The sequence below is a fragment of the Ochotona princeps genome, chromosome 3 (assembly GCF_030435755.1).
Source record: "Ochotona princeps isolate mOchPri1 chromosome 3, mOchPri1.hap1, whole genome shotgun sequence".
Classification (NCBI taxonomy): Eukaryota; Metazoa; Chordata; class Mammalia; order Lagomorpha; family Ochotonidae; genus Ochotona; species Ochotona princeps.
Genome location: NC_080834.1, coordinates 96,549,083 through 96,573,408, shown reverse-complemented (window position 1 = coordinate 96,573,408; position 24,326 = coordinate 96,549,083). Strand labels below are relative to the sequence as shown.

The window sequence follows — 24,326 nt, the reverse complement described above, 5'->3', positions numbered from 1 at the left end:
CAGAAAGTTTGATTTTGATTCAATACCTAGTTCTTGAAAGAAGAATTCATTTTATGTGGGGTTTATTTTTTCCAATAAAATAAATATGGAATAATCAGACATGTTAGAATAAAAATTACTATACGAGGAGAGAAAATATTCGATTTCTTAGCTATCAAGCACAATTCAGAGACGGAATGGAAGTTCTGGCTTCTAATCTTTGGTTGTTGTCTGTTACACTAACAAGATTATGTCAGTTGGGGAGTCTTTCATGACACTTGATCTTGTCTGGATGTCTAGGCTAAAAATAAGATGATCACTTGACTTAGTCTGCTGAAGCCACCATTTTTTATTTTTTTAAAGATCCATTTATTTTTATTGCAAAGTCACATATGCAGAGAGGAGGAGAGACAGAGAGGAAGATCTTCCATCCAATGATTCACTCCCTAAGTGAGTGCAACGGCCGGTGCTGTGCCGATCCGAAGCCGGGAACCAGGAACCTCTTCCAGGTCTCCCACGTGGGTGCAGGGTCCCAAAGCTTTGGGCCATCCTCTACTGCTTTCCCAGGCCACAAGCAGGAAGCTGGATGGGAAGTGGAGCTGCCGGGACTAGAACCGGCGTCCATATGGGATCCAGGCGCGTTTAAGGTGAGGACTTTAGTTGCTAGGCCACGCCGGGCCCTGAAGCCACTATTTCAAAACACTGTGAACTGTTGATTTATATAGAGCAAAACCTTGCTTCTGCTACTTGTAGTGTCTAGATAGTTGAAGATAAGGTTCCATTAAATTTAGCATCTTGCTTTCTGACTGAAGACTGTGGAGGGTTGGCACGGAGATCTCTATGGAGGTTAGCGAGGATATCCCTGTGGGTATTGGCTTTAAAGGTACTATTCCCAGTAAGAAGAGTTTCCCATCCTTGACCTAATTACTTCCCTTCCAAATAATCTCTCAGTGGGGATTAGGTTTCAGTTTATGAATGTTTGGGGACCCACAAACCTTTAGCGGCTATGGGCTATGCCTAACGTGAGCTATGTACTAACCAGTAGCTGTGACAACCGCCAAGCCTCTACCTCTGAAGGGGGATGCACTGATCTCCCTGCCTTTAATCTCCTGCCTGTATACCTGTCTTTTCTATAAAATCTGAACTAGTTTAGTCACTCTTGTCCATGTCAATACATTTTATTTTCTTCATGTATTTAGTAACATAATAAACCTGTCTTTAATGGAAAGCGATAAAAGAAGAAGAGAGAAGAGGAAAAAGATGCGTTTTTTTAAAAAAATATTTTTATTGTATTTTTTGAATTAATTTATACATTAATTACATTGTATTACGTGACAGTTTCATAGGTACTGGGATTGTCCCCACCCCTCCCCAAACCCTCCCCCCATGGTGGATTCCTCCACCCCGTTGCATAACCACAGCTCAAGTTCATTTGGGATTCTCTCATTGCCAGCATATAACAAACATATAGTCCAGCGTCCCATTGTCCAGTCAAGTTCAACACCTTCTCAGGGAGACCCCCTTTGGTCTGAAGGCAGAGCCAGCAGAGTATCATCCCGCTCCGTCAAAAGCTCCAACATACCATCAGCAGCAATCCAGGTACAATGAGGCAGGTGCAGAGTCCATTGATTGACATAGTTCATCATAGAGTCTCCCCTTGCCCAGTGTTTCGCTGTCAACATATAGCTGAGGTGGTTGGTTGATCTACTCCATCGTGCATCTTTTCTTGGTTAATGTTCTGTTTCCTCCATTTTGATTGAAGGGATCCCCAAAGAGACTTTGAGGTGTTCTCAGATCAGGTTACTATATGTATTAGCAAGCACAGTGCTCGAATCTTTTAAAAAGATTTTTTTTATTGCAAGGTCAGATATGTAGAGATGGGGAGAGACAGAGAGGAAGATCTTCTGTCCGATGATTCACTCCCCAAGTGACCACAGCGACCAGAGCTGCACTGCTAGGAAGCCAGGAGCCAGGAACTTCCTCCAGGTCTCCCACACAGGTGCAGGGTCCCAAGGCTTTGGGCCGTCCTCGACTGCTTTCCCAAGCCACAAGCAAGGAGCTGGATGGGAAGTGGAGCTGCTAGGATTAGAACCGGAGCCCATATGGGATCCTGGTGCATTTAAGGCGAGGACTTTAGCCACAAGGCCACCGTGCATGTCCTGAAAAGATGCATTTTAATTTAGCTAAGCTGAGAGAAATTATCACTGGGAGAATGTTCAGTGTTAGGCAGAATAGATTCTGAACTCATGAAAAATGTCAGAATGTCACAAAATATCCTCTATTATAAAACAAGCTGTGAATTGGGGGATCCAGCCCGAGATTAGCAAGTTCAGCCAAGAGAGATGTTTAGAGTTTTGGTGTGCAAGGGAGATGCCATCAACTATCCAATTTAAAAAATGAAATTGCAAATGAATAATTTTCTGTGACTGGCTTTTCTTCGTCTTCATTTTTATTGGTTGCTTTTTCTTGTACTTTTTCCTTCTTTTTCATTTCATCCTTCTTTCCTAATTTCTCACTTCATTTCTTCACTTCTCATTGGAACAGGCACACAACTAAATAGTTGGGAGCATACCACTGTCTGAGGGAAAGTGCTCAGCATTATAAATTCAACAATTAGGGGGAAAAATATTTGTCCTTACAGAAATTATGTCAAGCTGGGGAATACAGAAATTAATTAAAATTATGCAAATATATATAAAGTTAGAAGTCTAAAACAGTCTTAAAATAGGCCTAAGACTCCTGAGCTCTTGAGTGTCATGAAAGGGTGAAGGAAATATTTTCTGCCAATGGTCATTGGATCTGTATAATAAATCTCTCAGGTCATACAAAATTACAAGCAAAATTATCAGCCTGCCATGGATTTATTGAATTTCGAGTTCTATGTGTGGTTGCGTTGGCAGGGCCAGGTCAAATGATTTCACAGTCCTTATGTAGTCCACAGGCTGAGTGTTCCCTGCCCATGCATGAGCAGCTTTCTTCCAAAGTAGGGATGAACCTACAAACTAAAGAAAAAATTATAGTTAACTATGTTTAAGGGAAAAACTTATAAACACAGTAAACAGCTTTTGAAAATATCTACTGTGTATGTCTTACCTATTCAAGGAAATAATAGAAAGTTATTGTTGCTTGAATATTAAGAAATAATACACAAGGGCCTAGCACCGTGGCCTAGTAGCTAATGTCCTTGCCTCGCACGCCTGGGATCTCATATGGATGCCGATTCTAAACCTGTTGGCCCTGCTTCCCATCCCGCTCCCTGATTGTGGTCTGGGAAAGCAGTCAAGGATGGCCCAAAGCCTAGGGACCCTGCACCCATGTGGGAGACACGAAAGAAGTGTCGTGCCTCGGGCTTTGGATCGGTGCAGCTCTGGCCGTTGCACTCACTTGGGGAGTGAATCATCGGACGGAAGATCTTCCTTTCTGTCTCTCCTCCTCTCTGTATATCTGACTTTGCAATAAAATAAATAAATAAATAAATAAATCTTTTTTAAAAATGAAAGAAATAGTACATGGGAAAGATCATGAAACTGGGGAGTTAGGAGAGGATCTTCCAGTGTGTAGGCAGTGTCAAGGCATTCATCCTTCTCTTAGGAGAGATGAAAGGACATGAAATATTTCAAATATGAGGATACTGAATCAGAATTCTATTTTGGAAAGATTAGCTTATTTGTAATATAAGAAAGTCAATAGAGGAAGAAAGGAATTTTCATATTATAAACAAGACCAAGCAAATCAAACCAACAAAAAACCCCAAAACAACAGCAAAAACAACTACCTCCGGGTATTTGATTCGGGAAATTAGTCATGTTACTGATAAAGTGCATTTAACATTCATCTTGTGAAAATGAGGTAATTCAAAGTGAAAGTCTCTCAGATGCTGAAGCTGGAGGGCCCCAGGAAGGAGGTGATACAATCATGGCCAAGATCCAGGCTTTCCTAATCGAAGGTGGAATGACGGGAAGTGGGAGACTTTACAGAAATGACGTTAGAGAGTCAGCAGAATTGCAGCCCAGCGCAAGGAGGGGAGATGGAAACCGCTGGATCCTTCCTTCCTCTGTCCTCAGATCTCCTGCCACTAACTGACAGAACCAGCAGGCAAGCAGCTGAACAGAATCTGGTGTTATCACAGCCGGCCAGGGTTCAATTCTCTGCAGCGCCCAGGCGCACAAGGGAAGACTGAGGGATTGCTCTGAAGGCCACTAGCTCCAGGACTGGCACAGATGGCAGAGTGGGGGATGGTGCATATCTAGAGGTATTAAAATAGTTCAGTGGCTTAGGCTAAGGTAGTGACTTAGAAAAATGGAAAGAAACAGATGATTTGAGAGTTTTTTTTTTTTTTTTTGAAGGTGAGAAAGCATCAGACATGATATCAGATTAGATTTGAAAATAAATTGCAAACACTTCAGGTATTTTCTGTTTAATATAGCTTTGTGGTTTCTGCAGAATTATAAACTTGCTGTGCAAAAATAATCCCTGAGTAGTTAAGCATGTTATTCCTCCAATTACTAATAAGCAAGGAGAAGTGGGCAGCGTTTAGTTAAATATCATTCATCAGAATTTGAGCGAGATTGGCTGCTGCCACGGCAAGGCTGTTTGGTTGGTTAGAGTCACCAGGAAGCTGAGAGGGGAAAGACCAGTTACAGAAACAAGGAGTAGGGTTTACACAATACTGCATTTCTGAGACTACCAGATATTCCTGAAGGTTGTAGAACAGTGTCATTTCACTTATTACACAAATAAACCCTCGAAGGACATGAGGATTCTGTATCAAGCAGACATGATAACAAATACTTGATTGGGAAGGAGGTAAGAAATTAAGTACTTAAAAAGGATTTTAACAATTTTTACAAGGAGCCGAGTAGTTAGTCAAAAATAGTGTTTTACATTCAAGGTATCGGCACAATTGTGAAGATTAACCTCTAAGGGGAATTAATGAATGAGAACACAGATAGCAACAGGCAAGTTCCGTGCAGTCGCTGTTCTATTTCAAGGGATCAGACTTGAAATGAGAACTCAGAGTCATCAGACCTGTCCTCAATTAGCATTTACCTAGCACATTCTCAGGGGACGGTCAGAAACTTAACACAAGATGCTTTTGCTGCTTGTGTTTTGCAAATGTTTAACTTCAGTAATGATGTCAATGAAAGAGAAATCAAGTAATTTTATTAATAATAATCTAAACAAATAAAAATAAACTAGTTCCATGGCTAAATAAGGAGACAGTAATTGGGAGATATAGGGATGATGAAATGGGTCCTTATGATTCTGCGACTCCCATGGGATGCCCAGATCATGGACACTGGCTTCTGGCACTGGCCTGACCCTGTCGACTGCTACAGGTATCTAGAGAGTTGAACCAGTGGATGAAAACTCTGTCTCTCCCCCTCCTGTATCTGTTTCTGCTGCTGCCTTTGTTATTCTCTTTCAAATGAATAAAGCTTAAAAAATTCTTTTATCATACTTGGAAATAATCCAAAAATATTGAAAATTAAATAATATCATCATCAAATTGAAAATAAAATAACTAAAAAGAGTTTTGCTAATGTAATAATTAACTGAAATATAATGAACTACTGTTATTTGGGTATTAAAAAGCAATTCTGGGAATTAAGTAGCACTATAGAAATATTAATAAAATAAATGTTACATTAGAAAAACAGAACATTAAATTAAATATGTATTTGCAGTTATAGCAATAAAAATAATCTGTTTGTGGACATATACAGGATAGAAGAGTTACTTTTTTTCTGTTGCCTTGTTTTTTGACCTTGGTCCATGAAGGAGCCTGTGCATGTCTACTTTCTCTCCATTTCTCTTTGCAGGATTAGAGTTAGACATGCATAGGTCAGTCCTCACGTCAGATGCCAGCTGCCAATCTTGGGAGTCAGTTATACATTTTAGCAACTAGTTATAAATTTGTATGTTCCCATAGCACTCCCAGCCAAAATTCACGAAGTTACTGGAATGATTCATTGAAATTACTACACTCAAACTCTCATTTGAATTATAAAGGCTACAATTCAAGAACAACTTATAGAAGAGGCTCATAAGCTAAGGTTTCAGAGAGTACTAATATAGAACTTCCATGCCTTCTTTTCATGGTGTTAAGGCATATTGCTCTGTTGGTTAAGAGTGGTATAAGCCAGGAGCTATACAAAATCTTTCACATTTTATTAGAACAAACTGTTTTATGACCAATACAAGTTCTTCCTGGTGAATAAGCATTACTTAAAATTAAAAGAAAGAAGATTCATGCTTCTAAATTAAGTATTCTACTATAAAACTACTTGGTATAAGGTCTTCCATAAGCCATTCACACAATTTTTTCACATAACTAGGAAATATTTCTTCCTAAATGCACACATGTGGGACATTACCCCTGGATCTGCCTGCCTAGCCCATGAAGGAGGCCATAGGCACATGGTACACTGTGCCCGTGGCTAGCTGAGGCCCCAACATGGCCTGTTCACTGGGCATGGAACAAGAGTGATGGACTGCACCCCAGTCTCTCTTCTGTGCTCCTTTAACAGGCTGAGCTAGGACTTCCACTATAAACACCTCTGGGAAGTCAAAGTTTACATTCATCCTGCTTTTCAGCAAGTAATAAGTTTGTCCTGAGACACAGCTTTCTGTGCTTCCTGTATTTCCTGATCTTTAACTTAATTGGAGGGTCCAGAAAGATAGACATATGTTAGCCAGTCACAATGTGGTTGATGGGTGGAAGCAGTGCTGGGACCACCCTTCTGTCTGGTCCATTCTCCTACATAAGCTTGTGACTTCTTTCATATAAATGGACATTCTTCACCACCAGTTTGTCTCCAGTGTATCTGCTACAGAAGAGTACTGTGGCCTCACCCCCTTGGTGGTCTCAGAGCCTGCTGGACAGAAGATGCCCGAGACATATAGTCATGTTGATTTCTTGGAGTTTATTACACAGATTAACAAATATGTGAATTTTGATAAAATCTCATAGATCTAACTAAATGCAGAGACACAATATCTTAGTGGATTGGAAAACTCAACATAATGCAGATATCTGTTTATCCCAAATTGATATACTTTGACAAATTGAACATAGTTCCTAAGAAAAATTTCAGTAAATCCTTTATAGATTCAGATAATATGATTCCAGGATTTTCATGGAATACAATGTAACTAAATGAGGAATATTAGCTTGAAAACAAAAACAAAGTATTAAGGATCAATCTATAAATTTTTAAGAAAAAATATATAGTTAAAAAGGAGATTAGTAAAGGGTGTGTATTGGTATGGGGATATATGCATAGGGACCAGCTTAGTATAATTAGACTTGAACAAATATATTCAACTACTTTTGATAAAGTAGGAAAAGTTAATCAGTGGTACAGTCATAAAAGTTTCACAGGTGAACATCGATAGGTAAGCTAAAACATAAGTCTCACTCTTTAGAGAAAAATTAAGTATCAAAGTACTTTGAAAAAAAAGCATAAATATATCTGCATTTATAATTAAGAATAGGGAAAGACTGTTAGACTAAATAGATGTTAGATTACCAAAAACAAATTGTAAAGGGAGAAACATATTTGAAAACTATGTGTGTAGAGCCCAGCACGATATCCTAGTGGCAAAATCCTCTCTTGCATGCCCCGGATCCCATAAGGGTGCTGGTTTGTGTCCTGGTTTCTTCACTTCCTATCAAGCTCCATGTTAGTGACCTGGGAAAGCATTAGAGGATGGACCAAAGTCTTGGGACCCTGAATCAGCCTCGGAGACCAGACTTGGCTTCGGAGCAGCTCAGCTCCAGCCATTGCAAGCCACTTGGGGAGTGAACCAGTGTACAGAAGATCTTCCCCCCTGCATCTTCTTCTCTCTGTAAATCTACCTTTCCAATAAAAATTTTAAAATATTAACAAAAAAAGAAAGAAAATCATATGCCTGATAAAAGGATAGTATCTGTGCTGTATAACACATCCTCAAAACACAAGAGTAAAAACAAGCAAATAAACAATTCAAAAAGAAAATGTGAAAAAGATATGAAGAGATATCATACTGAATAGAATACATGACCAATAATCACATGAAGAGAAATTAAATATCACTTGTCACTAAATAAATCCAATCAAAGTCCCGATGGGATTTCCCTACATGTTTATCAGGATGGCCAAAAATAAGAAGCAAAAATGCCAAAAGTTGGTGGGAAAATGAAAGAGCTGAATTACACATAAATTGTTGGTTGGGAAAGACACTGGTTTAGCAATTTAGGGTAGTCTGATAGTGTTTGTAAAACTTAACCATGCTCTGCAAAATGACCTGGAAATTATACTTCTGGCATTTTCCCCAGAAAACTAAAATCTATGTACATGGATGTTTATTGCAGCTTCATGACAAACAGCCAAAACTAGAAACAATCCAGATAGCTTTCAGTGGCTGAATGTGGCTACATTATTTCAGTTAGCATAAATCCTCACTTTGTCCATGTTGTCTTATGTGTAATAATTTTCTTCATTAACACTGCATGAAAGTACATTGTTATATACATATCATACTCTGTTTATTCATCTGTTGGAAGACTTTTAGTTTATCTCCTCATCACGGTTGTTTTAACTATTGCTGCAATGAAAACAAGGAAAATCTTACATCCAGATTTTACCTTTATATTGAAGAAACAGGTTTGAATCACGGTACAGGACATAGACTAAGCACTGGACAGGAGGTCTGAAAACATATGAAAGAAACTTTCTGTTTTTTCTTCAACAAATAAGGATCTTGTCTCATTTTGTTTCATGTGCACTTTTATAAGACCTTGAGGAACTTTCTTTATGGGTTGTATATGGCAATGCTTATTGTATTTTAAAGTAAAATTGATGACAGTTAAAAATAATTACCTGGGGTTGGGTGTGGAAGCTTAGTGACTAAAGTCCTTGCCTTGTTTATCTGGGATGACATATGGGCCAGGATCTTATCTCGGATATTCAACTTCCAATCAAGCTCCTGGCTTGTGGCCTGGGAAAGCAGCACAGGACGGTCCAAGGCCTTGCAACCCTGCACCTGCATGGAAGACCTAGAGGAGGCTCCTGGCTCTTGGCTTCGGATCGGTGCATCTCCGGTTGTTGTGGCCACTTGGGCAGTGAATCATCGGATGAAAAATCTTCCTCTCTGTCTTTCCTCCTCTCTTTACATCTGATTTTTCCATAAAAATAAAATATATCTTTTCAAAATTTTTCTTTCTCCAGGCTGGCATTGTGGCACTGCAATTTAAGTTGCCACCAGCAATTCTACCTGTGAAGTTGGCTTCCCATATGGTGATCACTTATATCTCTGCTTCTCCATCTCTGATCAAGCTCTCTGTTAATGTGTCTATAAAGTCAGCAGATGATGGGCCAAGTGCTTGGATCCCTGTGACCCAAGTGGGACGTGTGTGTGAAACTCCAGGCCTCTGCTTTCAGCTTGGCCCAACTCTGGTCATTGCAGCCACTGGGGAGTTAACAACTAGAGTGACGATGTCTCTCTCTCTCTCCTCCCTGTCTCTCTCCCCAAGCAACTCTTTCAAATAAACAGATTAATTAATAAATTAATTAATATTTAAGAAATTAGTCAAAGTTGTTGGTTCAATATCAACAGTAATATCAAAAATAAATTTGTTTTCCTTGTTCAGCCATATTTCTGAAAGGGACAGGGTTTGTTTCTGTTTTCTCATATATTTTATACAGAATAATATGTTGCAAAATTTCTGCATTCTGAATGCAGAAAAAGCTATGAAAAATCAGCTACCTTCTGGTAGATGCAAAAAATGAAAAAATGCTGTATTTTGCAATTGTTTTTTTTACTTCACAACTAATTTTTTAAATTAAATATTATCTATTAACATGTGATAAATATAATACCGTTGCTTTCAAATAAATCTTACTTTAAAGATTTATTTATTTATTTATATTGGAAAAGCAGATTTACAGAGAGAAGGAGAGACAGAGAGAAAGATCTTTTGTCTGCTGGTTCACTTCCCAAGTGACCGCAACAGCCAGAGTCGTACCGATCCAAAGCCAGGATCTAAAAGCCAGGAGCCTCCTCCAGGTCTTCCACATGGATGTAGGGTCCCAAGACTTTGGGCTGTACTCAACTGCTTTCCCAGGCCACAAGCAGGGAGCAGCATGGGAAGCAGGGCCGCTGGGACACTAACTGGCACCCATAAGGGATCCCGGCATATACAAGGCTAGGACTTTAGTTGCAGGCTAATGCATCAGGCCTGAGAAATAATTTCTTAAAGACTGATTGAAATGTGGATTCTGAAACTATACTAATGATTTTTTTATAGTGTTACAAAAATATATTGACCAATCATATTTTGAATGGGCATTTTATTCATGCAACGCTCTGTAACACATTGCCTTGGTCACTTATAAAATGTTATTTCACCAAACTTGGAAAACCTTTGAAAAATTGAGATTCTTTGTTCTACAAAGCTAATAAATCACATTTACCTATATCATCAGTCTCATCAGTAAAGGCTGTTAAGTATTTGGAGCTATCAAACTCATAAGTGATAGGCATACATTTTCTGATGTGTAAAAATATACACATTTTCGTTTGACCTAGTAAGCTTTTTTCATTGTCTGAAAGTATTAGTTTTTCAGTGACAAACATGCTGCTTGCTTGGCATTTCCACATCATGTGTTGAAATGTCAGATTGCATCCCAGTCTGATTCCAATCCATCCTCCTACTAATACCACCCCAAAAGGCAGCAGATGAAGGCTCAAGTAAAGATTTCTCTCTCTCCTCTCTCTCTAACTCCTCCTTTCAAATGAATAAACACATCTTAAAGAAAAACTTAACCATTAGAGATATATGCCTCTCTGCATTTCAATTAAACTGTTTCAAGGAAAGATTTACCTAATATCCATGTTTTAATACCCAGTTTAATGGCCACAGAATTTAGGCTATTTTATTTCAGACCTGAAAAATAATTGAAAATATCATGCTCCTTTATCATGTTAACAAGTTCATACCATTTCCCCCAGAAACCCAGTTTCATTATATCGGAGAGACCCAGTGTTACCATGGGGAGATGAAGACAACTGGCACTTCAAATGCTGAATAAAAATGTTTTATTAGTATACAAGTTGTTATTTATTAGGTGAAATTTATGAGAACATTTGATTATCTTTTACTCAAACAATACATCTAAAAATAATTTATAAAAAGGATTCTGGTTGAATCATCAATGCTTTATTATTTGTATCACTTCTGACAAACCTTAGTTTGTAGTTACTGCTTAGTGGGAAATTCTAATGAACTTAGGTAATAAGGATACTAGAAGATAAATCTATAGAGCAGTTTCCTCTATGTCATTATCACGAAAAGGATAACCAATGCAGCCAATGTTTACTGAGTCTATGCTATGACCTGAAATTCTAGGTACTTACATAATATTAACAATGTATGAACCAGATTCTTATTATTCACAATTAAAGTAGAGGAAACTGGGGCTTAGAGGTCACATAGTTAAGCGTAAGAACTTAATGATAAGACTAAATGCCATTGTGAATTCCAGACCTGATTAGAAAAAGTGTAGAGGTTGTTGAGGTTGAGGCAAGTGTATCATCATTCTGAGACCTGTAACTGGTAGTATCATTCACTGACAGTAACAAACCTCTCACGCAGTTTCTTCTGGTTTAAGTTCATGACAAAGGAGTCTCTCCTTGGAGGTCTGCAGACACAGGTCTATGTGTGAGGATCTATAAGCTGAGTGATGCTAACAGAAAGCTTGATAACATTGCGGAGCACTAAGCCTGGGTACTGAGAATGGGGCCAGCCATTGGACTTCAGAAATCATGACAGTTTTGCCCTTGCTTACTGGCAAGACTGACACAGGAGCTGGAACTCTGTCCCTGGGGACTTGACCGGAAAGCTAAGTGCTCTAGTAACAAACGAAACAAAATCTCATAATATGGTGAACTTTTCGCCAAACGGCAAAAGTTAGTTGGGAGAAGTTTTTCACTTAAGCTGTCTGTTATTCTTGTCTTTGGGGGCAAATCACTTATCCAGGACACCGAAGAAAGCCCTTCAGAATAGATTTTGGTCCCAAGTGGAAGAAAGTCTTGGTCAAAGAAAAAAGAAAAGAGAGAGAGAAAGAGCGAGTGAGCAAGAGAGAGAGAACAACATTTACTTCTAACTATTTCATTCCTAAGTTCTCCAACAAGTGTAAGTTTGTTGCTAGAAACCTACGAACAGGTAGCTGAGGAGGACGTTTTGCTTTTTAAGCAACTCCCTCTCCCATCCACATAGCACTGAATCTCCTAAAGCAGAGGAATGATAGGACCTCTATCTTACACAGAAGAGTGGGGAAATCAGGGGGATAATTGTTACAGTTGGTGCTTATTAGAGATCTGTGAAACAAAATAACATCACAAGCATTGGAAAAAGAGGAAAGGTTAAGTTTGTACTGATACTCACTAAATATCTGCTCTGAGCCTGAGCATTGCTCTTAAAGCTGGAGATAGAACTGTGAACAAAACAGAAAAATATTCCACATTCCTATGGGATTACAGTAAAGTTAAGATAAACCAATACATGTGCATAGCTTGGTGATAAAACTTATGAATAAACAAGAGATAAGATTTTCAAGTGGTGACAGGCTTGTGCTACTTTCTATTTTGTGCTTGTTGGTCAAGGGAAACTTCCTGGGAAATATGATGGTTGAGCATGAACAGTAGATTGAAGGAATATACTGAATATTGTAGAGGACTTTGACAACACAGTATGAATTAAATTCTTTAATTGTCATGCTGGTGTCTAGCAATTGGAACAGAAGTCTAAGACTGAAGCTCTGTGACACATGTAAAATTCCAATAAAAAAATCAATAGACCAAACAATACACTATGGACATTACATTAATGTGGTGAGAAGAGATCTAATCTGAAATATGTTAAAGTTTAAGCAATAGGGTTAGATAACAGGTTGGACATACTATATGACAGAAAGGATGTAGTAAGTGACATTGGTAGACATTGGCCAAGAAACTGATGAAAGAGATCAGCTTGGATGAGAGTGTGAGAATTTTGTTGGCATTCTGGTAAGGGCAAGTAAAAAGGGAGGTGAGATAGATCAATAATTTGTTTTCACAGATATTTGAACTCAAATATCTAGTAGACATTCAAGTGAAGATGTTAAGTAAGTAGATTCATGTCAAATGTGGAGTTCAGCAAATACATATGATCTGGAGTTTCACGATTTGGAGATTCTGATTGGTTTTAACTAAAGGAACTGGAAGAAAATCAGGAAAATATTTATTATTATGGGGTTTTTCCATGAAGATTTACTCCAGTCTGGGAAATATTTTGTCTAGGATAATCTTTTGTTTGCTTGCTTGCTGCTTCTTTTTTTTTTTCTTAACAGAATACTCTCACATAAGTTATTGTTGTATCCACCATATCTTGTCTTTTTTATAGATAAGTGTTGGACTTACAACTGTGTTAGAGCTGATAATTCTCTAAAAATAAACAATTGAAACCGATATAATTAGATAAGTGTTCACAGCAAACTACAAGAAGTTGATTTTTGTAGACACTTAGTTCATAATTTAATATTAGCAAAATGACAAACTGCACCTTAAAATTTTAACATAGAATACAGGTTAAACATATTTTTAAATTGTTTTTGTAGACAAGTAGTCTTCAAATGTTAAAAAAAATGGCTTTCAAAAATCCAATAAGACGAAAACCCCACAAATATCAGTAATTCTGTATGAACAATTAAATAACCTATTTCAAAGAGTATTGAAATGCTTTTATGTACACTGTTGTCATATCAAAAATATAGCCTTCATCTAATATTTTTTAAACAATTCCATCTCAGTGTCAACTAACTTTGTCCAAGAAGCCAAGTCATTGATTCTAATAAAGTTAGGTTTTACTTAAACTGTTCCCACTTCATTAAGCAATTTAATATAACATACACTACACTACTTAAAAATTCGTTTTTACAAATATTTTAAATTCAAGACAAAAAATGAACAAATACAAGAATTAACACACAAAGTCTCTTGCAAGACTTAATGTTTTGTTTTCTCCAATAAACTCAATAAAAGATGTTGGAATGTATTTTTTCCAGCTTATTTTAATCACCATTCATAATGCTTTATTTGAAACACGTGAACCCAACAGGGAGATTATCTCAGAACTTGAACATTGTACTATTAAAAAACCCTGCAATATTTTACAATTCTATAGACAAGGCGCATTTGTGCTAATAATTAAAGAATGTAAGGCATTTGCAGCCTACTTGTTTGTTTGTATTTAACAGAAAACACTCCTCTAAGTATCTGAACAAGACATTTCCTAATAATTTTCTGATGAGCTCAGGATAAGATTGTAGGTATTTTCAGGCTCACAGCAACATACATTATAAGGATTGGTTTACATTCATCAGGGTGTAAGGATTTAAAAAGAAATGTAAGACATGAAGTAAATCCACAGGCTAAGCATAGCATGGAAAGTGCAGGTTTTAGAGAGAAAAACAAAAAGTAATCTTTAGAGAGCAATTTTCCTTTCTCTAAAAAATATATAACTTAAGTTAGACTGAGAGGATTTATGCTAATATTCTCTTCAGAATAACTTTTCTTTTCTTAGTTGAACTCCCCCATGGTGAAGTGGCATTTACATTTTAAAAAGATTAATACACACAAGAAACTTCATTGCAATCTGCTTAATTTCCTAGGATTCCTGGCTGTAATTCTAAGTTATTTAGTAAATACCCATCCAAGATCACACGAAAGTTTGGTACAGCCAGTGGCAGTAGAGCAGAAAAAAAAGACACAAGTCTGAATTTTGAAGATCTAAGCTGATGGTTTTTCTCCATTATTAATCTGGGGAAAATGTTGCCTTTTTACCAGAACCCAATTTAAATGCGTAGGAAAGCATTGGTGACTGTCTTGCCAGGACTATGCTGGAGCAGCCTTGCAAGCAGTGGATTGAGTCCCATAACCAGTCTCCTATACATGTGTCAGTTAGTCCTGGCTGTTCCACTTCCAACTCCTCAGTAATGTGTCTAGCACTGGAAGATGGCTCAGGTGCTTAAGTCCTTACCTTTCAAGTGGGAAGCTGTGATGGACTTCTTGACTTCTGGTTTTACCCCAACCTTGGCCACTGCAGCTATTTGGGCAGTGAACAAGCAGATAGAGGATTTTTTTCTCTCTCCAACTCTGCCAGTCAAACAAAATAATCTTTAATGAGGACTATTTCAGGTGCAAATGACAAAACTGAAATGCAAAGTGAGAATGAATAATTACTGTTTCTCTCCAGTTCTCGCAACTGAGAAGGCAAGATTCCAAGGAGAATGGGAGGATCTGAAACACACAGGAGGGCAGTTTCTCCTGCTGATTTTCAGTTTCTCTGTACCTAGTACCGTTTAGTTACAGATAAAGTGCTCATATACTGTCTAAGATTATATTTTAAATACATGAGAGTACTTCATAAAGTTTTGGAAAAATAAAAGATAATTTTATTTTGGTACAAATCTTTTTGAAATTCATGTACAACTGTTTCATAATATACATTTCTAATGAACTGAAGAATCACATCTGCACAGAAGCTGAATTTTTGCTGCAAAAATAAACTTACATTTTAATTCCATTTTCAAGGAACGTGTAAAGTACTTTTGCACTAGTAAAAACAGTATGAAATCTAGGTAATCAAAGGCTAAATCTTCATTTATATTAGCAGTCTTGCACTGGAATAGGCAGTGTGAAATTTACAAACTACGTAATCCAAGGGTCAATCTTCTCTCATATTCCCAATCTTGCCTATTCCATTTTAACCTAGTCTAATTGATACCAAGTTAAAATTCACTCTTAGTATACAAAACCATCTAACTTTTTTTAAAGATTTAAAGATTTACAGAGAGGACAGAGAGGAAGATCTTAGAGGAAGATCTTCCACCCACTGATTTACTACATAAATGGCTGCAATGGCCAGAGCCGAGCTGATCTGAAGCCAGGCACCCAGAGCCTCTTCCAGGTCTCCCACTCAGGTGCAGGGTCCCAAGGCTTTGGGCTGCCCTCGACTACCTTCCCAGGCCACAAGCAGGGAGCTGGAAGGGAAGTGGAGCTACCGGGATTAGAATTGACACTCAAATGGGATCCTGGTGCATGCCAGGTGAGGACTTGAGCTGCTAGGCTAATGCACCAGGTCCAAAACTATTTAACTTTTACTTTAAACAAATAATATGCTTTTTGTTTATGATCACAACAATCCCAAATTTGCGTATTCTTCTATCACTTGAGTTGAAGACAAATTGGCAGATTGACACATGACCTGAAAAACACCAGTGGGACACAATGAGGGTTAGCATAATTTTCTCTGAACAGAAAGAAAATCTGGCTGGATTGGGTATTGAGAAGCCTTGTCTTCACCCTGCTGCAAAGATTTTCATGATAAAAGGAAAACGTGTATTCTCTCTGGCTCCAGAAACATATATTGAAGCTGACCACTAGAAATGGAAAGGAGACTGTCTAAATCAGACAAGAGAAGACCCTGGAGGAGACAGAATTACAATTAAATGAAAGAAAAGCTCACTTTACTAGACAATGAATGTCTGCTTTGATTTATTGTGGATGTTCCAGGGATTCTGAATGAGCAAATAGGAGGGATGTTCTGTTCTTATTGTTGAAAGACTGATAGACTAGAAGTTCTTAGGCCTTCTCTTAGCTAGAGTTTCTATGGTTTCCCTAAGTTCCTGATGTCTAGTACTTAACAGACTACGCATGTTGAGTGAAAGCGTCAGAGTTTGATCTGAAAAATACACATTGAAAAAAGATTTCTTTATTTGAAAGGCTGGATAACAGAAAAGAGACAGAGAGTAAAAGAAAGCTTCCGTTTGCTGCCTCACTTCTCAAGTGCCTGCACCAACCAGAACCAGGCCAGGCTGAAGCCAGAAGTCAGGAATCTCATTCCAGGCTTCGATGTGAGTAACAGAAATGAATGCAAGAATCTTGGCTATTATCCTGTGCCTCCCAAGTGGATTATGAGAAAACTAAATCTGAGGTGTGGAGGAATTAACATCCCAGTATTGAATACTGATATCCTATGCAGTTGCTAAATTACCTACATATGCCACAGCACCGACTCAATGAGATTCGCTCTTCAATTGCTCTATCATTTGTTTCGAAAGATTTTAACATGGAATGGAAAAATGTTAGTTTTTACACACATTAGGCTCTTACACGCAGCTAATTTCCCGTAGCTAATTCCTCTTTTCAGCATGTTTGTTCCATGAAAGCCAAAATAGCAGATGCAGTGTGGTGCTAAGGAGGTTCTTTGTTCAGCACGGTAAAAATGGGATTGGAGATAGAACAAGGGAAAGAGAAGAGAGAGAGAAGGAAAACATCTGCCATGGTGGCTGGAGGGGGCTGCTAGGGCGGGGGCGGGGCAAGATGCAGGATGGAGAGTCGGGTGCAGAAGCACAGCATGCGCAGGAGGAGAAACAAGGAAGTGGAAGTGATGGGAGGGCGGCTGGGAGCAACTGGTGCATGGGATTGTCAGAGCCACAGGGGATTGATAGGTGGGTAAGGTTGGGAGGAGGGGCCACCTTGGATGGATGGGCAACAAGAAAGATGCAAAATTTGCCAGTAGTGAGAAGGGGCAAGCAGATATCTAAAACGGTGCAGAGTCCAATGGCGGAGGCCTTTGGGGCTGATGCTGGAGTCATTTCTCACAAAAGTGCTTCTTGAAGTTCTGGGGTGAAGGTTTCATACCCAGATGCCATAGAGTTTTGTTTAAACTTGCTCAGACAAGCAATAGTGATAATAACAATACTAAGAAGAGTCTCCAGACTTTCAGACAGATTTTCTCCCATCCGAGTACTAACCAGCCCAACCCTGCTTAGCTTCCGAGACCAGGGTGGCATGGCCGTGGACCAGAAAAATTTCCTTTTAGTTTGAATCAAACCCATCATTATGCCTTTTAATGTTATCTTCTGTCTTCCCACATGAATTCAGTTATTATTTCAATTATTATTGTTTATTTATCATGAGACTGATTTGTTATTGTTTACTGTCTTTCTGAGTGGAGAGCCTCTTTATATTTGAATCATTTAATTAATGAGCTTATTCTTTTTTCAGTAATTGAAGTCCGTGTAGCAGGAAACAGGGTCTATATACACTTAATCTTTACACTGATTCTCAGAAAAAGTTGTTCTGTTCTTTTCATACAGTGAAGCATATGTTCTGATTCCTAGTCTGCAAGTTAAATTCTTGCATTTACCTCTTTTCCACTATGGTTACCTTTCCACTTGTGCTTCAAGCATGGTGAATCAATGGCCACAATTTATATATTTCAATTACTGCATTATAAAACACCTGTCAATGATCTGAATTTATGCCCAGATGCCATCAGATTGTTAGAGGAAAGCACAGTAAACATTCTATGAGACACAGGCCTAGGCAAAGCTTTCTTAGAAATGACACCAAAAGCATAAGCAGTATAAGCCAAAATAGACAAATTGGACAGCTACAACTGCATCAGATTAATATTATCTACAGTCAGAGAATCAGTCAACAAAGCAAAGAGGCAACCAACAGATTGTGAGAAAATCTTCACACACTGCACAACAGATAGGAGACTAATAACCTACAAAGAACTTCCTAAACTCCACAACAGTAAAACAAACACTCCTGTTAAGAAATGAAAAAATCAAAGTGCGGCACAGTGGCCTAGAGACTGAAGACCTCGCCTTGAACGCACCAGGATCCCATATGGGTTCTGGTTCTAATCCTGGCAGCCCCACTTTCCATCACGCTCCCTGCTTGTGACCTGCAAAAGTAATCAAGGATGGCCCAAAGCCTTGGGACCCTGTACCCTCTTGGAATAACGGAGCAAGCTCCTTGCTTCTGGCTTCGAATTGGCTCAGCTCTGGCCGTTGTGGTCACTTGGGGAGTAAACCATTGCATGGAAGATCTTCCTCTCTTTCTTCCTGTCTCTATATCTGACTTTGCAATAAAAATAAATAAATCTTTAAAAAAAAAAGAAAAAGATTTCCACCACTTTAAAATGTGTGAGGAAGACGTTAAGTATAACCTATCAAGAATATAACAGGTAACTTATAGATAACAGACTCGAATCAGCATTAGACATTAGCAAAACTATAAAGACATACAGGGGGAATCAAGAGTGATCCTGACAACCTCTTAACAGGAGGCCCTATGCACAGAGCAAGGGGGGATCCCAGAGTGGAGCAGGCAGACAGGAAAAGGCTGTATCCCAACCCTGGAGACTCCCAGATCCTCACTAAGGACAATCAGTACGGGCACTAAGGACTATATCCCAACTACCAAGGAGACCACAGGGAATTGGAGTGCCCTCGTAGGCCGAGAACCCTGAAGTCATCCATTCCCTATCGGATCTCCCACATGGGAAGAAAGAAGCCCAGATCCTTCCTCATAGGATCTAATGTCATTGGAACAATAGCTGGGAGCCCTGAGCAGACCTCAGAAACAGAACAGTAAACTTCCTTCGGAACTTGGGAGGGGAGCTTTCTCTGGTCTTTACTTTGTTCCAACTTGGGATTCCCGCCATCTCTTTCAATGACCATCAGGATTGCTCCGGAGCCCCCCACCCCCCAAACACAAAAAACATTGGATTAGATAGAGAACAAGAAAAGCTTAGAACCAGACAGGAAATGGTCGGTGGGGACTCCCATATACCTGACTAGGTAGGACACAAAGATTAGTTACTCCTCACTAAGGTATTGAAGATTTCTCTGCACATCCCTCCTAAAACTGTTCGGCGCCTCAACGGTTGACATATGACTTGTTAGAGTTATAAGCCAGTTTGGACTCTCCTAAAATTCACCAAGTTCAGTTAAGATCATGCTTCAACACTATAAACTGCTAAATACAAAAATGAAAATAGACAAGAGACAGCTGAATAGCACCCTATAAGCAGTTTAAGGTGTATAGCAACCAGTTGAGTATAAACTAAAATTGAAATGTCACAGGATGTGGTTAAGAACTTGCATTTTCTAACATGTTGGTCACTCAATACCATACCATGTCAATTAACTCCATAATGTTGTAAATTGTTGTTGATGTTATGTTGTGACTTTTCATTGGAGGGACTGATATTCTGCTAGCTCTGCTTTCAGACCAGGGATGGTCTTTCCAAGAAACTGTTTAATTTATCTGGACAGTAAGAGGCTGGATTCTATGCATGGTGCATGCTTGCAATGAAAGAATCATGATTGGATTTGAACTTCAATACTGCAATAAGGTAGAGGAATCCAACATGGGAGGAGAGCATGGGAGGGGTTGGGGGAATCCCAGAGCCTATGAAACTGTGTCATAAAATAAAATGAAATTTAAAAAAATAAATAAAAATGTAAGTCAGTAAAAAGAAAAGAAATAGAAAAAATGAATTGGCAGGCATTTTCGAAAGAACAACTTCAAATGGCTAACAGACACAGGAAAAAAATTTTCAGGTTCTCCAGCTATTAAGGAAATGCAAGTGTAAACTACATTGAGGTTCCACCTAACTCCACTGGGAACAGCCTACATACAGAAATCCACAGAAACAACTGTTAGCAAGGGTGTGAGGAAAAAGTTACTCTACTACACGATTGTGTGGGATTGTAAACTAGTACAGCCACTATGGAAGACAGTACAAAGAGTGCTAAGACGATTGAAAATTGATTTGTGGTATGCCCCAGCTAACTTCCCACAGGGGATCTATCCACAGGGAAGTGAAATCTGCAGGAGAGAGAGAGCCAGCTGCAACCCTGTATTTACAGCAGCACAATTCACAGCAGTGAAAACATCGAAACAACCAGATGCCTGTCAATAGATAAATGGATAAAGCAGTTGTGGTGCATCTACTGCACAGAACACTCTCCATAAAATAATGAAAACTTACCATTTGCAACAAAATTGTTGCAATCCGTTATGCTGAGTGAAGTAAGCCCATCCAAACAGAAAAACACATTCTGTCTGATAAAAGACAGTCTTTATGAAAAATATAAAATAAAGACGCATGTAAATAAACATAAACATATCTTATAAATGAACTATACAACAGAGACTAGTTATATGCTAGTTACATAGTCTACTACTTATATACTAGTTCTGGTACTAAGCAATTTTGCTCCTGGGAGGTAAAGACACTTTACAGTATTTATCTCTAGCGCTTAATAAAACCACGACTCACAAGGAAATTTTTTTTGTCATGGAGAGAAAACATTTACTTATTTTTTCCCTGGGTGGAAATACTTTTTATTTTAGTTTTTTTAATTATTCAAGCATATTTATTATTTACCATGGTACTGTTTTGTGTGTATAGGGGGTCAAGGAATCATTTAAATACACCTTTACGGTAGGACACTAGATTTTCTACCTTTTCCTGTACCTACCATATCATGATACCTTTAAATAGCAAAAAGTTAAACTTGTAACTCTTACTGAGCTGCAATATGCTACTGTGATTTTATGGAGGAGAAAATGATGGGCGGGAACAACAAGGCAGGAGAGAGAGAAGGTGGAATTCCCATACTTACAAAACTGTTTAGGGGAAAATAATATTATTAGTTTAAAAAAGATTTGGAGAGGTTTAACATTGAGTTAGTCCGGTTGATTTTTTTAAGACTCTACAAGATGTTGCTGTCTGCGTATCATCCTAGAACCTGTAAAGATGTCTATTAACTTTCCATTGTATTAACTACATGAACAAGAAATATTAGGACAGTTTGTGGTTAAATAGGACATGTGCAGTGTGAAGACAAAGGGAATACAGATATATTACATCTGATTCACAAACAAAAAAGGACAAGTGCTCAATTAGATCAGCCAGGATTAGTAAATGTGATTACTTGGGGAGTTAAGTGGAGTTTTCCTGGACTTGGGCACACATAGTTTAAGTGAGGCAAACTTCCACAAAGAAGGATATCTACTTGATATGATTTACAATCCAACTTTTCTGTCAATTCTTCTTTTAAAAGTATGTATTCATGTATCAGAAAAAGTGTTTCATCTATTTGTTCATTCCTCAAATAACCATAATGACCACAGCTGGACCAAACCAACAGCAGGAGCCAGGAGCTCCGTCTGGGTCTCCCATATGGACAACAGAGGAACAAAACTTTGGACCATCAGTGTTCTTCCCAGATGCACTAGCAGGGAGCTGGGTTAGAAGCAGAGCAGTGGGGTCTTGGGCTAGGGCTCTGAGATGGGACACTGTTGTTTCAGGCAACACATTTTTCTGCTGAGCGGTAACACCAGCCGTACCTTTCAGTTCTTGTCAGGAGTACTGAGGAATTTTATTTGCTCTTATATTTTATGCAACTGGCCTCACCCAAATACATTTAATTTGTGTAGAAACAAAGTGGGGATTCTGATGTATCTACTTACGAAGAATATTCACAACAAACTGGCTGGCAGTGATCATTGTGTCTAACTCATCCTCACGCTGTTACCTCAGGTTGGACAATAGAGCCACGATTCTTTACAAGCCAAGTGCCATTAACCTGAAGGCTACCAAGGGAGTGGTCACATTTCAGGTATTATCAGTTATTGCCACATTAAGATAATGAAGGAACAAGTGTCATCGCTTGCTTTCCTCAGAGGTAGTTTTTATAAAATCGTCACAGCAAAAACAACGAATTTTTAGTGTACTGTCTTTCATTTTCCCAAATTTGTAAGGACTATGACAACTGTAACTTGCACAGCACTTTAAGCTGACAAAATATCTTCATATCTTATTATTAAATCACTCATTGCTACACATTTGGTTTTCACGGATGAGAAAAGTTGAGCAGCATCTTCTGGCATACTCTTTAATCACCAACCTGATAAGTAAGGAACTGTTTGAAATGGGACATTGGTGGGTGGTGTCATTCGAGTATTTTGTGGATGGCCCAAGGGAATCTTACTTCTTTCACTGGAACATACAGTTTCCTATCCCAAGCCTCATCCTCTTCAAAACTTTGCAATTGTGATATAGATAATTAGAATTAAGTCGATGTGTTTTTACATTTTTAATTAAAAAAAAGCAATTTATTGAAAAAAGAGTACAGTTTTATACAAATACAAACCCCCCAAATATCTATTGTTCTGTTTCCAGGTATGGGAGCAGAATAGAAAAAGTGTCAAACTTAGATGAATTCTGGTGTAACAATTCTGTTGTGTCATTTTGGACTTTAGAGTTCTCTGTAGATTTTAGCAATGTTTATCCACATGTATTTACACTCACATTCATTATAATCTACACATGTAGTAAAGACTCTTTTAACTCCTAGAAGCATAGTTTTTCAAGTTTGGAAACTATATTTGAATTTGCTAGGTCTGAGTCTTCATGAGAAATAGTCCTTTAGATATCTTTCCCATATGCTTTCATCATAAAATATCATTTCTTAACCAACCAACTAGCAGTAGTATCTGCAAATATTCTAAACTCCAAAGGCACTAATTAATAGATAGCATATTATGTTCCCTTACAAGTTATCTTACAAAACACTCAAATAATGTTGGCTTTGTCAACTGTCAGGTTTTTGCTTCTCCACTGTATCTACTTTACTACAGAAAGCATTAGGTCATACTAACTGAAGATACCAGAACTTTCTTAGAATTCTTTTCATTTTTAGTGACCTGAGTTCACTTTAAAGCTTCCCAACTTCGAAGACTGGTTAAGACAAGAAACCCATTTACAAACATTTCTCTCTTCAGACATTTGTAAAATAACTTCACAACAATGTACTTCAATTCCTTCCTTTTTTTCCCCCTAGCATAGCACTTTTCACCTTGTAAAACCAAATTTACATGGATACTATTTCACAGGGACCCTACCACAATGCTGTGAGTTAGGCAGGTCAATAATTACAAATTCCTTTTTACAGATGAAGCAATAAATCTAGGGCAGGCAAATGTCTTGCCCAAACTCAGACAACAATTGATAGCACTGAGATTCAAATCCAAATCTCCAGACATGCAAGCTAACACCTTTTCCATTGCATCATCTTGCATAAGTGTAATTCCATACAAAAACAGACTGGAAAATTAAAAGGAGCGGTTAAAATTGAATAGAGCACCAACAATACATCTGGTACAGAGGAAAGAAAGAAAACTGACTTGGAAAAGGAAAAATGCTGAATGATGTGAAGGTGTGCATTTGATTTTGCTTAGTGACTTCTAAATAGCCAATTGACCAAATAAAAACACTTCTTAGGCATATTTCATGTTCAAGGAATGAAAAAAATACCCACTAATTAACACATTACCTCTATCAGGTGGTTAAGTATTATTATCTCAATTTGACAGATGGGAAAATAGAAAGATCATATGACTTGTTCATAACTACAGAGAGAATATCTGTCATCAAATTATCACTACAGAAA

General features: G+C 38.2%; 1 pseudogene; it reads right to left on the bottom strand.

Annotated features, from left to right (window-relative positions):
- The window catches only part of LOC101534434 (histone H3.3A-like), an 84,105-nt pseudogene extending 61,724 nt beyond the window's left edge, over positions 1 to 22,381 (bottom strand).
- Positions 22,382 to 24,326: the final 1,945 nt, after the last annotated feature.